The sequence below is a fragment of the Armigeres subalbatus genome, unplaced genomic scaffold, assembly GCF_024139115.2.
Source record: "Armigeres subalbatus isolate Guangzhou_Male unplaced genomic scaffold, GZ_Asu_2 Contig1035, whole genome shotgun sequence".
NCBI lineage: Eukaryota > Metazoa > Arthropoda > Insecta > Diptera > Culicidae > Armigeres > Armigeres subalbatus.
Genome location: NW_026941776.1, coordinates 43,750 through 58,963, shown reverse-complemented (window position 1 = coordinate 58,963; position 15,214 = coordinate 43,750). Strand labels below are relative to the sequence as shown.

The 15,214-nt window shown below is 38.0% G+C and overlaps 1 long non-coding RNA gene across 1 annotated transcript; it reads right to left on the bottom strand.

Annotated features, from left to right (window-relative positions):
* Nucleotides 1–203: 203 nt before the first annotated feature.
* LOC134202146 (uncharacterized) lies at nt 204–14,748 on the bottom strand. Its single transcript, XR_009977161.1, has 5 exons — nt 14,434–14,748; nt 14,312–14,367; nt 3,886–4,292; nt 676–2,456; nt 204–608 (listed from the first exon to the last, which is right to left on the bottom strand). It is a non-coding gene; the product is annotated as an uncharacterized LOC134202146 (long non-coding RNA).
* Between the last annotated feature and the right edge of the window lie 466 nt (nt 14,749–15,214).

Sequence of the window (15,214 nt, the reverse complement as noted above, 5' to 3'; positions counted from 1 at the left end):
AAAACTCATCAGTTTTCTTTAAGATGTTTTTGTAAAAGTTCAATATTTTACTATTTTTCCAATAAAATTTTGAATCCCCCCTCAAATAATAAAATTAAGTCACAAAAATCGAGGGGTGGAGATAGAAGAAAAAATAATATTTGTAATAATATTAGGCCGGACTTAATAATATGGAGCAAAAACAACAAACAAAAACATCTCAATTTGATATTATCATGATGTATGGATCATATAGTGATATCAAAATACTGATATCTTGTATTGAGTAACTTGTTTGATAAAACTCACATTGTGCGATATAAAGATTAAGAATACCATAAATTTGCAAAAATCGAGAAATCCATAAAGTCGTAAAAAACCTGCTGATATTCGGTATATTTATAGTATTTTTCTTCTCAACGATAAAAACCTTCAAATAAATTGAATATCTGATAGCCTATTTAGGCTACAAACAATGAAACAATTTCACTGGGAATTAACTATTTTATCATTCTAATATTCAACATACCACCTGGAATAGCCTATAGTCTCGGTGTTCGAAATCGACATTTGATCGGCAAGTTTGAATCGATTGTTTGGTAGCCTTGCGAAGCCAGAATTACTAGTATCTGTGAAGTAGAAATCAAATAATAGAAACTTTTTTTTTCCTGAAATGCGTTTGTTCTTACGACCTACCTTATCAATTCAACGTAGGACAAGCCGCAACAGGTCGTGTAAATTCGGCGGCTTAACAATGGTTGAATCTGATATGATAAATTATTACTTATTAATTGTTTTTGCTGTAGTCCTTATATTGAACAACGACGATGTTTTCATTTTAAAGCTGGCTTGTAATTTCCGGAGAACTGTATTGCGCAGTTTTGTTTAGAGTCCCTTGCTGGCACCGGACGATGATCAGCCGCCCCTGACATGGAGAACAGACGCTGTTGAGAGCCGCACCTCTTTGGTGAACAGACGCTCGGTGGAGGATCGTCGTGACAGATCTGTTTAAAGTCCCACCCCACATCAGGACTGGGCTAGTGCGCTTTGAGAGCCACAGGTCGCTTTAGTAGGGCCCGTTACATGCAGCTTTTTATAGATGTTGATCAGAGCCCACTGTTAAATCACACTACATTTTTAGCTAGCCCCACAACTCGCAGTAACCTGGGGAGGGGTCGTCAAGCCCTTGGACATAGTCCCTGCTGCCCCCTACATATACATCCGACTGCTCAATCTTTCACTAACGCTAAAGTTGATATTTTTGGTCTGCCTGTCGCTTTTTTACGACTCATGAGTGTCGTGTCTGCCTCTGCCGGTAGGACGAATTTTAGTTTTCTAACAGCGACTACCAAAATATGCAAACAGACATTAGTTTTAAAAAAATAGTAGCAAGTACAATTCCATTTTTTGTAATCTTCGTTGGTGGTTTCAACGCTATGCAACTGCCCGAATGTCGAAGCATATTGGTCAAAATGCTCGAATTTTGGGTTGTTGAACCCATCGATATCTTGTGAAGTCACATCATGTTTTCCGTTTCCTGGTACAAAGACGTACGACCTCCTTTGATCCAGATTATGTGTAGTTCGAATTTTTTTCCCCTGTTGGAGCCAATCAAATGCCTTCCGTTGATCACTCAGTTTAAAACTCCTTTCTCGTGCAATTATTCGATCGGGATCGCCATAAGCTTCGATTATATCCATTATGCGTTCTTTAAAATTTCCGAATGGCTCTTTGTGGCGTTTTGAAAAGTTATACTTAATTGATTTATTTAGAGCCTCTAACGCATTGTTTGTTGCATGCATACCCGGTGCCGCCGACTCCAACCATTTGGCATGGTTTGGGTTTAGGACATATTTTTCGAAGAAGTTCGTGAATTGGGCAAAGCATCGATATTTTTCTTGAAACAACTTGCTGGCAACCTGAAAATGACGATCGGTTGGCGCCGCTTGCAGCACGCACATGTCCTTGCGTATTTCCTTTTGTTTTTCGGCTGGTACTTCAGATAATTTTTAAAGAACTTTGTGACATTTTCGCACACATGGAAATAGCAATTCAATATATTGATTGTTTCCCCGAAAGCCGCCCTAGCTGCATTCTTCAAAGCCAGCTCGCCATCGCTCATAAAAGTATCGATTCTAATATTCAATCCCAAACTCCTACATCGTTCCACTATCGCGCGGAATACAAATAGGTAGTCTGTTGTCTCCTGGTTGGACAAAATTGCGAAAGCAATTGGATGCACATGTCTCATTGCATCAATTACACAGATCACTAAGAGCGGGTACCCCTCCATTGTCACTTTGAACGTGCAATCGGCAGATATAACGGAGAACTGTTCTACAATAGATAACAGTTTTTCGAAGATACTACAAGTCTGAACTTATTATTCTCTCGGTCGATATCAATGGCTACAACAAATCCTTCTCGATCATCTTGCGGGAACGGTAATTTTGATGTCGCCCACGATGCAAGCTCTCCTGAATATATGAAAAAGAAAAACAATCCATTGAAATAGCTACTGTTACATATAATAATACAAAACTACAATTACACATATTACATAACATTGCATAGAACACCATTGATGTAGTACAATTAATTATAATTTGCTGTTTCAGCGTATCATTACTAGAATTGAAATTTCATCGGCGGCCGCGTGATAGATCATTTTAAGCCAGCGGCGGCGGCGTGGGTCGGCGTGAACTAATTTGATGCGTCAAAAATTTTCAGAATTTCTTCAAGTTCTTCAACGAATTCCTCAGGAAGTCGTTGGAAGTCGAGAATTCCTCCGGAAGTTCCTCCGGGAATTCCTCCGGAAGTTCCTCCGGGAATTCCTCCGGAAGTTCCTCCGGGAATTCCTCCGGAAGTTGCTCCAGGAATTCCTCCGGAAGTTCCTCCGGGAATTCCTCCGGAAGTTGCTCCAGGAATTCCTCCGGAAGTTCCTCCGGGAATTCCTCCGGAAGTTCGTTCGGGAATTCCTCCGGAAGTTCCTCCAGGAATTCCTCCGGAAGTTCCTCCGGGAATTCCTCCGGAAGTTCCTCCAGGAATTCCTCCAGTAGTTCCTCCCGGAATTCTTCCGAAGCTCCTCCAGGAATTCCTCCAGAAGTTCTTCCGGAATTACCTTCGGAAGTTCCTCCGGAAGTTTCTCTCGAAATTCCTCCGGAAGTTCCTCTCTGAATTCCTCCCGGAATTCCTCCAGAAGTTACTCCCAGAATTCCTCCGGAAGTTACTCACAGAATTCCTCCCGAAGTTTCATCCAGGATTTCCTCCAGGAATTCCTTCGGAAGTTTATCCATGAATTCCTCCAGAAGTTCCTCTAGGAATTCCTCCGGAAGTTACTGCAGCAATTCCTTCGGAAGTTACTCAAGGAATTCCTCCGGAAGTTCCTCCAGGAATTCCTCCAGATGCTTTTCAGAAATTCCTCCGGAGGTTCCTACAGAGATTCCATCGAAAGTTTATCCAGATGCAAAATCTACAAAACTAGCTACATCTCGCAATGATCTCCAATTGAAAACAACAAGGTTTTCATGACGTATTTAAAATATGTTTTAAAAATGGTCCTGGGGCAAAACGCCCGAATGATAGTGGAAAAGACTCAATTGCATGTGAAATGAAAAAATTAATGGATTGAACAAAAATCTTACGGGTGAGGTGGAAAATCGTAAATCGCAAATGAAAATAAAGGGATTTTGATCAATCTTTTCATTGTAGCTTAATAATGAATAACTAATATTGCATTGTAATGGTAATATTCGTTCAGAAATGTTCTACAGGAGATTATTCGATATAAAACAATATATGGGTTTATACATTTACATACATGATTTAATTACTTAATACCCTATTTCCTGATAGAACAATTCGTAGAGCTTGCTTGTGTTAAGGACATGTATACAATGTACTTACGGTTTCACGAACCTCCGCAACTGGGCTTGTGGGGGTCGGTAGGGAGTGTGCTGGCTGTTTAGTATCGTCCGAACGTTGCTGTGTTTCCATGTCATTCTCGATGCATACAGACGTGACGATATTTAATTGATCGGTATGGCGCTGATCTCCGAGGATCGATGCAGACTCAGTTGGACCTGCTCGATTTCCAACTGTTGTTTGTCCGGTTTTCACAGGCTTCTTTCCTTGTGCTTTTTTGTCACGCCACTTTTTCGCTCTTTCCCGCTTTTTCGAAATAATCTCTTTTGATTTCTCCAAGATCGGCTGCTGAAATGACTTTTCATTGATTTCAACGTGCTTCGTGAACTCTCGGCTTGTCAGTGTGGACGATTCCAGGTAGCATTGACAGATTGTATAACTACGGGATCCTTGAAAATGAGAATAGTAAATCATGAAAAAAAATTAGATTCATCCACCTAATAGTGACTGTACCTTCGTCGATCATTATTATCCAATGCACTATGGTCCAGGATTCAGATTTACGCGGAAAGATGCAATTTACGTCAAAACTATATTTTTCCGAAAAAAATGTTGTTCTACAAAGTTGTTCGGAATAGTAAGGCCATCATTATGGAACTGTCGAATAATAGGGTGGCCCATTTTATAAAAAAATGGAAAAAATATGTTTTTTATCTTGCGGAATATTGACATGTAATGTTCTACAAAGTTGTAGCGCAGCTTATTCCAATCAATTTTGCTAAATAAACTTTTTCTGTAGCTCTTAAGTTACCTGATTTAGAGCAATTTTACCTACTTAGATTAGGGTGTTCCTAACAAAAACAGTATTTTTCATCTACCTTTTTTATTTCCGATTTTTCAGACAAGTCGTCTTCAGATGACTTTTAGAGCTCTAAAAAATGCAACTTTTTGTGTGAAAACATGCTTGAAATCTTTTGCCGATCAAAAGTTATGATCGTTTTTCCGAAAAAAGTGCATCTTTTTCAAAAGTCGATATCTCCGATTGGGGCAAACCAAAAAAGTATGTTTATACTGCTTTCGAAAGAACAACTCATATTCTTTATTATATCCAAAAATTAAAGATATGTTATTTTTTTATCTCAAGTTCTACCAATTTTACTAAAGTCACATTTTTTTAAATAAATTAATATAACTCGGAAACGCAAAAGGATACAGTCGATATTCTCATATCAAAACACGCGTTTTGAAAAGCCCTAAAAGTTTTCTGAACAAGACATTTGTAACATCATGCTAGATCATCTTAGATCTTCTTGTTGATCTATTTGAATATTAAGAACTCAACTCAAGGACAATTTGAAGTGACGTAGATGTTCAACGAATTCTGTAAAGTGTGTATAATGATGTAACGAAGTTCCATGGAGCTATTCAACTCATAAAAATAGTGAGAATATCGTAGAACTTCTTGTTGATCGATTATTAAGAACTAAACTTAAGGACAGTTCGGAGTGTCTTAGATGTTCATCGAATTATGTCTATAATGGTACAACGAAGTCCGGTGGAGCTATTCCAACTCATAAAAATAGTGAGAACATCGTAGATCTTCTTGTTGATCTATTTAAATAATAAGAACTGAACTCAAGGACAGTTTGGAGTGTCGCAAATGTTCAACGAATCCTGCAATGTGTGTATAATGGTGCAAAGAAGTCCCGTGGAGGTATTCCAACTCATAAATAGTGAGGACATAGTAGATCTTCTTGATGATCGATTTGAATAATAAGCACTGAACTCAAGGACAGCTTGGAGTATCGCAGATATTCAACGAATTCTGCAATGTGTGTATAATGATGTAACGAAGTCCCGTGGAGCTATTCCAACTCATAAAAATAGTGAGGACATCGTAGATCTTCTTGTTGATCGATTTGAATATTAAGAACTGAGTTCCAGGACAGTTTGGAATGTCGCAGATGTTTAACGAATTCTGTGGTGTATCTATAATGGTATAATGAAGTCTCGTGGAGCTATTCCATCTCATAAAAATAGTGGGGACATCGTAGATCTTCTTGTTGATCGATTTGAATATTAAGATCTGAACTTAAGGACTGTTTGGAATGTCGTAGATATTGAAATAGATCTGTTATATCCCTGAACAGGCGAGGGATTTTATCATAACGCATTTCAGATTCGATATTTCACCAAAATATAGTTAAGTATGGTGTTTATTCCTTAGAACATCAAAATCACAACTCAAGGATAGTTTGAATGCTCTAGGTCATTCTAGTGCCCATATCCTGACCTGTTCAATATTTTTTGCTGGATGGCACAGTCAATTTTGGACATTTTTGCTGAAGAAAGCTATGCTCTATCTTTTAAAATCGATGTTTGGCAGCTGATTTTCATCTTGGTTCATGTATGACCCATCCGTATTGAATCGGTTAAGTATCGCGTATCCCCACTGGGACATTGCCACCTCGCAGCTTAGTGTTCATTAAGCACTTCCACAGTTATTAACTGCGAGGTTTCTAAGCCAAGTTACCATTTTTGCATTCGTATATCATAAGGCTAGCACGATGATATACTTTTATGCCCAGGGAGGTCGAGACTTTTTCCAACCCGAAAATTTCCTAGACCGGACTGGGAATCGAACGCCACCCCCAGCATGGTCTTGCTTTGTAGCCGCGCATCTTACCGCACGGGGAAGAGCCCCTAAAAGTGAGGTTAGATTTTGAAAAACTTTAAACTGGAATCAATATTTTCGCTTTCCTAGCGCTTCAATTATATGAACCAAAACAGGGATTTCATTTTAAAACATTTTCTTCCAGTTTAATTGGGTCCTAAAGCCCTACCTCGTTTAAGGCTGCAAACGATAGTACATCGGCCAAAAATACATGAACCGATATTATTTAAATTCGAATAATAGTCAATGTCAGTAAAAATGATATTTTTGTGTTTAAGACATTTTAAGACATTTTTTTGGCAGAGCAACTTCTGTTGCTGAAAAGACAACATTTCAGAACGAATGAACCATCAGCAGAAAATGTCAGGCCCATATATTAACTGTCAAAAAATTAGACGAGCTCCATGCGGTGTTTTGCTAGTGCGTTTGAAACCACGTTATACCAGTTAATCTTGCACGTCAAACAAGACCGTAAATGTCGAGGATGCATTTTCTATTTATTTTAAATTTCAAATTAAACAATGTGCCTCTCAATTTCTGAGTTGGAAAAAATCTGACTCGTTCAGGATGATTAGCTTCATCGTTCCCTGAAAGAAAATCGGAAATTGATTCTTAATTTTAGGACCCAATTACAAGAAACATTGCATTGAAACCGTGAATCATTAATTTATCGATTTTTGTGTTTGCTCAAGCTATGGACGATCATCGGTACCCATAAAGGATAATGACACACACATACACAAGCCCATAGGAGTGCCAACCGGCCCATCAGGATTAACACCAGTGACCTCCTGATTATGGTATACACGGTAAATAATCATCACGCTCAATTTAACTGTTCTATCTATTGAATGTCTAACCTTGAAATCACTATGGTTGAAAGTGATACAGTCATACCTCGATATAAGGCAACCTCGATATAAAGCAACCTCGATATAACGTAACTCGATATAAGGCAATTTTACCTCGATATAACGTAACTTTTTTTCTGATCATAAAATTCAAAATTATATATTCTGTGAATGCGTATGAGTTCCCATTAATACAAACGGGTCTGCACAAGTGAAAATGAGTTCCCGTGAGTACCCATTGGTGACCGTGAGTGCTCTGAGTAAGAATAATTGCCAGCGACTGCGACGATTGGAACTAATAATTTTAATGAGCTGATGAATCACAATAATTTCTTATTGGTGCCAAAGAATTACCAAAACAAAACCGTGTAAAAAACTGGTTAGACCCCTAAACCGACGTAAAAAATTACGTAAAAAAATTTCTCGGAAAAAAACGCTTAGAATTTAAAATCCACGTAAAAAAGAGCACAGTGTGTCTAGTGTCACAATAAGTGAAAAAATGGGAAGTATTATGTGAAAAAAAATCATTCGATTTCGGCAACATATGTAAATGTTCCGAACGTGTTGCCAAAATCGAATGGATCTGTACTTGAAGCTTAATTTGATCATATTTGCTTATTTTCTAAAATTTACTCTGAAACTTTTTTAAGAGTACCTGCCGAAGTACAGGACAATTATTGGACCATTTATGCAGCATTTCTAAGGAATTTTTCTTCTCCTTTTCTTATTAATAGAAATTAATTGGTTTGTGTTTGTACCCGTATAGCATGAAAACAACTGGATGGATTTACTTCATTCCTTTTTTGTCTTTCAACATTTTTTCATAAATTTTATTAAAAGAAGCGGAATTTATTCAAGTTTCAGGGTCTTCATTTATGATTGGCCACTTTGTACCGGAGTTATTCCGGATTTAAAATGGGTGTTAGCTTTTGGCCATATGCCAGAACGCATACTTCGGAAATGATTATTGACCCTTGAACCGGTACATGGTAACACCGTTCACCGGGCCAATCGAATATAATACGGTCCAGGAAGTACAAAACTACCATAGAATGCCAGCACTTTTGAAATCATGAAGTTTGATATGCCGCATGATGGGGTTTGCTTATTTCCCAAAATTGACCTTTGAACCGGTTCATGGTAAAACCGTTTACCGGTTCCAACCGGTTCAAACACGGTCCAGGAAGTTCAAAAGTACCATGGATTGCCATAACCATAACGCATAACATAGTTTATGCGTCGTTTCTCTTCAAAATATCTAAAATAATCATTTCCGAAGTATGCGTTCTGGAATATGGCCAATAACACTCATTTTAAATCCGGAATAACTCCGGTATAAAGTGGCCTATCCTAAAAATCCATAGAGCCCCTGAAACTTGAATAAATTCTGCTACTTTTGGTGAAAGTTGCGAAAAAAATGTTGAAAGCCAAAAAAGTTACAGCTAAATAGATTTTTATTTTCGTTTTCAAAAGGGGGGTTGGTAACGGAAGGGTTAAACAAAAGCAAAACCCCTGAAAACCGACACGGGACTTTATTGCGAATTGAGTGAGTATATTTTTACATTCCATGGCATTAGCAATGCATGGAATCAGACCGTCAGGTTCTGCCGTGGAATATCATAGAAAAATGTTAAAATTTTGCTTTGAAAATGTGATTATGTTTAACAAGTACACTATTAGTCATTCTACCTTATATGGTCAATTATGAGATTCGTCAATGGAGACCATCAACCATCAAATGAAGTCCGTTTTTAAATGAAAGTTGCGAAAAGAAAAACGGGATGGCAATAGCAATTTTTAGTTCCAAAGAAGAACTAACAAAAGGGTAAATTATTTTGAAGAAATTTACATAAGAAAGATTGAATTTACCTGTTACATGACTAAGAATTTATTTTTCTTGGTTTTGGGAGCTATACTCATTTTTATATTGAACAAAAAAAAATTTTTTTTTCTGCTTCGATATAACGTAACGAAAAAAAAATTCGAGTTGCCTTATATCGAGGTATGACTGTATTCCTTTGATTTTGGAGTGATATCACACCTTTCTAAAGTGCGGTAAATATAGACAATTGGGTCCTAAAATGAAGAATCGATTTTCGATTTACTTTCATGGAACGATGAAGCTAATCATCCTGAGCGCGTCAGAATTTTTTCCGACTCAGAAGTCGAAAGGAATATTGTTTTATTCGAAATTAAAAAATAGAAGGAAAATGCTTCCTGAGTTGATTTTTTATTTTGTGGTTTTACTATCAAAATATTGTGCACGTCAAATGGAAGTGATGGTTTTTGAATGTGAAGAGCTCCAGCTATTGGTATTGATCTGATTATAAAGTAGTGCAAATTCAAATGCAGAACAGTTCGCATGGACGTGCTTATTTTTAACCGTGATAGATAGGACTAGGCGCCCGAATAGAAAATACAATAGAAGTACATTGAAATATCATAAAATTACAATACATTTTATTGATGAACATTTGAATCTATTGTTCTTCTATTGTACCAATAAAATTGCCTTATTGTTGTTCCAATTGTTCTTGAGTGGCCAATAAGGTCTATCGTGCTTCACAGATTCATTAGGAGTGTATTCGTGGAAAATCACAAAGAAAAAGTTGGCGCGACATAATTTTGTTTTGCAAATGTTCCCTCCTGCATGTTTTCCCGGGGAGCTTCGTGAGGTTCCGGGAGTGGCCAATAAGGTGTTTTGTATTTTACAAAGAAACAGAAGAAAAGTTTATTGGTGAAAAACCGTGAAGAATCGTAGGCTCCTCCTACATTAAATTTATTAGGAAAAATCTCTTTATTAAATAGAATTGTTAGATGATCATGATTAACTATAATTAGTTTAGCTTTTTTATCATTTTTTAGAGCTGCTTATACTTTATTTTTATTTGCTTATAGTCAGCATGGGAAAAGATATTCTGGAGTAAATTTTTTTTCTTTAAGAAGAGTTCGAGAATTTTTGTTATTAATATTACATTGATTACCTTTAAATTTATTAATTATAAAAAGAAATTTTGTATATTATGAATTTAATTTATTTAAATAGTTTAATAAAAATATTGATTTGTGGAGTCAATGATATGAATAATTTTTCATTTTAGATCATGTTTATTAATTATTGTAAAAATAGATTTTATGTTTTATTTATTATTAGATTGACACGTTTTCCCGACACGAATGTCATGAAAATGGTAAAGTGTCATAAATACATAATAATAATGACACGTTTTAATCTAAAATCGGAAATGTTCCCTTTTACATATTACTACGGGACACTCCGTTGTATTCCGGAAGTGGCCAATAAGGTGAATTGTCTGTTATAAAATCGTCAGAAGATTATTCGTAAGAAACTTTGAAGATGGAGCTGTCGCATGACACGTTTTGGTCTACAAACGAAAATAACACTCTGTGAGGCACCAAAAGTGGTTAATGTCTTTCACCCTTTACAAAGACATCAGAAGTTTATTCATGAAAAATTGAGCTGCCGCATGACACATATTGGCCTACACACGGAAATGTCTTTTGTTACAGGTTCCCTTCCGTGGGGTTTTCCGCACTCTACAGACCCACCATTCGTTAGAAATAACAAAGAATGAGCTGTTGCATGACACGTTTTGGTTTTGGTTCGTAAACGGAAATGTTCCCTACTACAGGTTTCCCAGGGATTTCCATGAAGTACCCGAAGTGGCCAATCAGGTCTTTCACCATCTACAAGGATTTCAGAAGTTTACCCAGGAGAAATCATGAAGAAAGAGCTATCGCATGACGTGTTTTGTGCCGAAAACTGAAATGTCCCTTCCACAGGGTCGCTCAGGGCACTCCGTGAGATCCCGGAAGTGGCCAATGAGGTCTTTCGTACTTTTAGACTAACCAGAAGTTTACCCATGAGAAACTATGAGGAAAGAGCTGTCACATCTTATGTTTTGGACCAAAACTAAAATGTCCCTTCCACAGGTTCCCGCAGGGCTCTGCGTTAGGTCCCGGTGGCCAATGAGGTCTTTTCACTTTTCAGACATACCAGCAGTTTACCCGTGAGAAATCATGAAGAAAGAGCTGTCGCATGACATGTTTTGGGTCGAAAATTAAAATGTTCCTTCCATAGGCTCCCCAGGGCACTCCGTGAGGTCCTGGAAATGGCCAATGAGGTCTTTCGTACTTCTCAGACTAACCAGAAGTTAACCCGTGAGAAATCACGAAGAAAGAGCTGTCGCATGACATGTTTTGGACCAAAAACTAAAATGTCCCTTCCACTGGTTCCCCCGGGGCTCTGCGTTAGGTCCCGGAAGTGGTCGATGAGGATTTCCGCACTTTTCAGACTAACCAGAAGTTTGTCTGTGAGAAATCATGAAGAAAAAGCTATCGCATGACATGTTTTGGGCCGAAAACTAAAATGTCCCTTCCATAGGTTCCCCCGGGGCACTCCGTGAGGTCCCGGAAGTGACCAATGCGGTCTTTCGTACTTTTTAGACTAACCAGAAGTTTACCCATGAGAAACCATGAGGAAGAGCTGTCACATCTTATGTTTTGGACCAAAAACTAAGATGTCCCTTCCACAGGTTCCCGCCGGGCTCTGCGTTAGGTCCCGGAAGTGGTCGATGAGGATTTTCGCACTTTTCAGACTAACCAGAAGTTTGCCTGTGAGAAACCATGAAGAAAGAGCTGTCGCATGACATGACATGTTTTGGGCCAAAAACTAAAATGGCCCTTCCACAGGTTTCCCCGGGGCTCTGCGTTAGGTCCCGGAAGTGGTCGATGAGGATTTCCGCACTTTTCAGACTAACCAGAAGTTTGCCTGTGAGAAATCATGAAGAAAGAGCTGTCGCAGTTTTGGGCCGAAAACTAAATTATCCCTTCCATAGGTTCCCCCGGGGCACTCCGTGAGGTCCCGGAAGTGACCAATGCGGTCTTTCGTACTTTTTAGACTAACCAGAAGTTTACCCATGAGAAACCATGAGGAAAGAGCTGTCACATCTTATGTTTTGGACCAAAAACTTAAATGTCCCTTCCACAGGTTTCCCCGGGGCTCTGCGTTAGGTCCCGGAAGTGGTCGATGAGGATTTCCGCACTTTTCAGACTAACCAGAAGTTTGCCTGTGAGAAACCATGAAGAAAAGCTGTCGCATGGCATGTTTTGGGCCGAAAACTAAAATGGCCCTTCCACAGGTTCCCATGTATCGCATTGAATCAATTATTTTTTTCCTTTTTAATATCATTGATCACCAGAGGAAAACCATCATGAACATTGCATATAAATATTATATGAATATCGGAATATGAAAGCTATATACTCGAACATAAACTTTATTTACCTGTCATGACATAAAAGTTATAAATCCACACATAAAAAACATTTGTTCAGCTTCTTTTGAATATTATGTTCTGCGAACATATCTCTTATTGGAAAGAACAAATTGAAAAATCTATGTAGTTTCAAACATAAAGGTTATAAGGAAAATCAGCTCCGTGTATAAAATTCTATCTATAGATAACGAATAGTTGTAATTAGCAGCCTGGAATAGTGGGAGTCACTATAGAGCAGAATTGGATGCAGTAGAAGGTCGAACAGATGAAGAGCCTCTCTATCGCTCAGCCGGGTGGACAGCCGACATCAGCTCAGTTCCAGCGGTTCCAGGTGCGATTTTCAATGCGTTTGATCCGGACGATAACACCCTTGGAGAGCAAAATAGACAGTGTCGTACCCCAAAATGTAATAATAGTTCGCGATTTAAGTAACAATATTCATGGGAACCACTGTCAAAAGTATCGGAAACAAAGAATAACTTTTAAAGACAATTTGGTGTCTCAGCAATCCAGGGTTACAATATGATCAATATGTCAGGTCAACAGACGGTCTTTCAAATGTTGTGTGGATTATAACTAAAAACTAAACGATAATTCATTATTAGGATATAATGTGCTTGCATTTCAAACTATCATGAAAAACATTAATATTTTGAATTTAACCAATCAATTTTAGATAATTCGAAGATACGAGACGAGCCAGCCTTGGGCTGCAAATCTCGTTAATAAAGATATAAAAAAAGTATACTTCAAAAATCGCTTTAGCCAAGGCTTTATCCGAGAGAGAGTAAATATCCACGAAATTCGCGAAAAACGCGAGAATCGTGAAATCCGCAACTGTTGTAACAGCCCTGTAAATTCAATTAGTGCATATTAGAAACCACACATAAATTTCATTTTAATATAGATTTTATTTGTACTTCGCCTATAGTGGCCTTGCAGGTACTATAATAAACATCATATCAATACCAAATTTTCAAAACGACTTATCTGCTTTTGTAAACAAAGATTCAATCGTCGATTTGACGAATCTGATAGCATTCCGCGCAAACCAACACCATCAACAGGTAGCAGAAACCCTCACCTACGTTTTGGTGGTGTTGGTTTGCGTGGGAGTGCCATCAGATTCGTCGAATCGACGTTTGAGTCTTTGTTTACAAAAGCAGATAAGTCGTTTTGAAAATTTTGTATTGAATATGATCTAAATTAATAGATTTTTAATAGAAATGTGCGGATTTTTATCAATGTGCAGTAGGGGAAATGACGGCTTTGGCAGGTTTTGTTCTATTTCTGTAACCAATTATGCTCAAATTTGGCCCAAACATTCTTCACATATCAAAGAATATTGTGGCCAAATTTCATAAAATTTGGTCAACAAAAACCCCCCTGACAATAATAGAACAAAACCTGCCAAAGCCGTCATTCCCCCTAGCTGAATTGTTTCATATTGAAAATGGTTCAGATTGTGAGGGACAAATGTGAGGTTAGGTTAAATTTCGTTTGGCATTTCGGTGGCACAGTAAGGCCATGATAAATATTTTAGGATGACCATGATAAATATTTTAGTAACGCCCTTGGACGGTTTTGTTGTAAAATAGAAAACCCCGTCAGTAAAATAAAACCACAAATAACCTGGTACTTACGCTTTCTTCCCGCCCGCTGTTCCGATCGAGTCGAGATGGCATGTCTGATTTAGCGCCTGAAAAAGGCATTTGTTTTAGGATATTTATTTAGTTTTATAAAGTACATGTAATAAAAGAATTACCTGCTTTTTTCGTAAAAAAATAAGTTTGGCCCGGCGCATTCTCTCTAACGCCTCCTTCGTTGGGGGGGTCATCGTATGACCTTATCAAAATCAGCTTATACTCTTATACTTAGTTTAAAATATATATATTTTAGCTTAAAACTACACTGCTAAATCACTTAAACAATATAACTAAACTACTAAATTGATGTTAAATTACAAATTGATGAAAAAAGAATTTACAAATTAGGCACTAAAGAAAAATGCACAGCATTCGAACACGCTTCCACCGCTTTCACTCGTTTTTTTTCAACAAAATGGCGACGGCGTACCGACCAGGGTGGCCAGAACCATTTAGGATAAATCGGTAGATTGACTGTGAAAAAATCGGTAGAATATCGGTAGGCCGGGAAAAGGGTCAAATCTAAAAACACTACACGTAAAGAAAAAAAAAACCGAGAAAACCATAAAGTTATGGCAAAAATCCATTCGAAAATACTATTGTCGTGCTTATCCTTTTTTTAGATTCTCGCGGCGGTCTTACTCTCGCAAGCTCTACTGCGAAGATAAACGTCAAGATAGCCGCCGGGTTAAAAGATAGGGAGATTTTTTCCGCTCAAAACAAAACCACGTGCTTTTCGGCAAATGACAGCAGTGTTCGAACGTATTGGTGAGAGGCAACAGGAGTCACTGAGTACATTGAGAGTGTTTCTCCTGACAAGTGCATACGGTGGGTAATATTCTCATTGACTCTGTTGTGTTTAGTGGCTGTTGCGATTACCTGAGGGGCAACCAGCAGGAA